Source organism: Micropterus dolomieu, linkage group LG01 (genome assembly GCF_021292245.1).
Source record: "Micropterus dolomieu isolate WLL.071019.BEF.003 ecotype Adirondacks linkage group LG01, ASM2129224v1, whole genome shotgun sequence".
NCBI lineage: Eukaryota > Metazoa > Chordata > Actinopteri > Centrarchiformes > Centrarchidae > Micropterus > Micropterus dolomieu.
Window position 1 is genome coordinate 12,741,943 of NC_060150.1, and position 1,864 is coordinate 12,743,806.

Genomic DNA, 1,864 nt, shown 5'->3' on the forward strand with positions numbered 1-1,864 from the left:
TCAGTCGTATACTGCACAAATCTGGCCTTTATGGAAGAGTGGCAAGAAGAAAGCCATTTCTTAAAGATATCCATAAAAAGTCTCGTTTAAAGTTTGCCACAAGCCACCTGGGAGACACACCAAACATGTGGAAGAAGGTGCTCTGGTCAGATGAAACCAAAATCGAACTTTTTGGCAACAATGCAAAACGTTATGTTTGGCGTAAAGGCAACACAGCTCATCACCCTGAACACACCATCCCCACTGTCAAACATGGTGGTGGCAGCATCATGGTTTGGGCCTGCTTTTCTTCAGCAGGGACAGGGAAGATGGTTAAAATTGATGGGAAGATGGATGGAGCCAAATACAGGACCATTCTGGAAGAAAACCTGATGGATTCTGCAAAAGACCTGAGACTGGGACGGAGATTTGTCTTCCAACAAGACAATGATCCAAAACATAAAGCAAAATCTACACTGGAATGGTTCACAAATAAACATTTCCAGGTGTTAGAATGGCCAAGTCAAAGTCCAGACCGGAATCCAATCGAGAATCTGTGGAAAGAACTGAAAACTGCTGTTCACAAACGCTCTCCATCCAACCTCACTGAGCTCGAGCTGTTTTGCAAGGAGGAATGGGCAAACATTTCAGTCTCTCGATGTGCAAAACTGATAGAGACGTACCCCAAGCGACTTATAGCTGTAATCGCAGCAAAAGGTGGCGCTACAAAGTATTAATTTAAGGGGGCTGAATAATTTTGCACGCCCAATTTTTCAGTTTTTTATTTGTTAAAGTTTGAAATATCCAATCAATTTCGTTCCACTTCATGATTGTGTTCCACTTGTTGTTGGTTCTTAACAAAAAATTACAGTTTTATATCTTTATGTTTGAAGCCTGCAATGTGGCAAAAGGTCGAAAAGTTCAAGGGGGCCGAATACTTTCGCAAGGCACTGTATATTGTGCAACTGTATTTTTAGGGAAAATCTTAAATGGCTAAAAGTGATTAAAAAAAAAACCAACAACACAGGACTTGAGTAACTGGAGACTCTTAATATATATATTAAAAAAAAAACTTAAAACTTTTTTTTTATCATAAACTTATTATAGCAATCTGTTCACTTCACACGAGACCTGGTACCCTTTTGCTGCTAAGGAAAATAGAGGCCCAGGCCACAATTTGAAGAATCAGTTATTAGTTCACGCAGATACTTAGTATGATGGTTTCTGTGCATAATAGGCTTAAGGTTTTAGTTTTTATTTGCTCTCATATGGCTTCTTTTGTGACTGTGCATTCTGCAGGCAGAAGACAAAGACCTGAACCAAGGAGCCATTGAGGAAACCATGGTGGGAATACGTGAGATGCCACTGATGGACCAGAGGACATTGAGCTTGTCCTGGAAGGGCAGGTGGTACTGTATGATTTGGACAAGGTTGCCTTAGCTGCTGCCATGTTGTTTGGACTAATGTATGCCTTGAACCTTAACTACCCTCCTGATCTTAAGTACTCTTTCAGAGTGCTCCAGAAAGTTGTGAAGGAGCTGGACGACAACACACTGTCAAAGAAAGCCCAGGGACTGAAAAATAAACTATAAGTGAGCTGTTGCCATTTTAGTGTGGTGTCCGAACGATAATGCTGGGATGATGTGTTGAGAAGAAATCCGCTTGACACTGTTCTTGATCATAAAAGTTTATTACATCAAGGAGTTCAGCATCAATTACAAGCTCTGCAGCAGCTTGGAGAGTGACCCAGCCCGATGACCATTCTGTCTCTCTGTACATCAAACACAGCTTATATAGGACATGTTTAGGCATCTGTTAGACACCATATAAGGGTCTGAGTCTCCACATAACCAATGACCTCTGCTCTCCCCTTAAAAGGTCACTA

General features: G+C 41.3%; 1 long non-coding RNA gene across 1 annotated transcript in view; it reads left to right on the top strand.

The window, feature by feature from the left end:
- LOC123979784 overlaps window positions 1-1,581 on the top strand; it is a 10,352-nt gene extending 8,771 nt beyond the window's left edge. The window contains exon 2 of the long non-coding RNA XR_006827331.1: window positions 1,279-1,581. This is a non-coding gene — a long non-coding RNA (uncharacterized LOC123979784). The remainder of the gene's footprint in view (window positions 1-1,278) is intronic.
- Window positions 1,582-1,864: the final 283 nt, after the last annotated feature.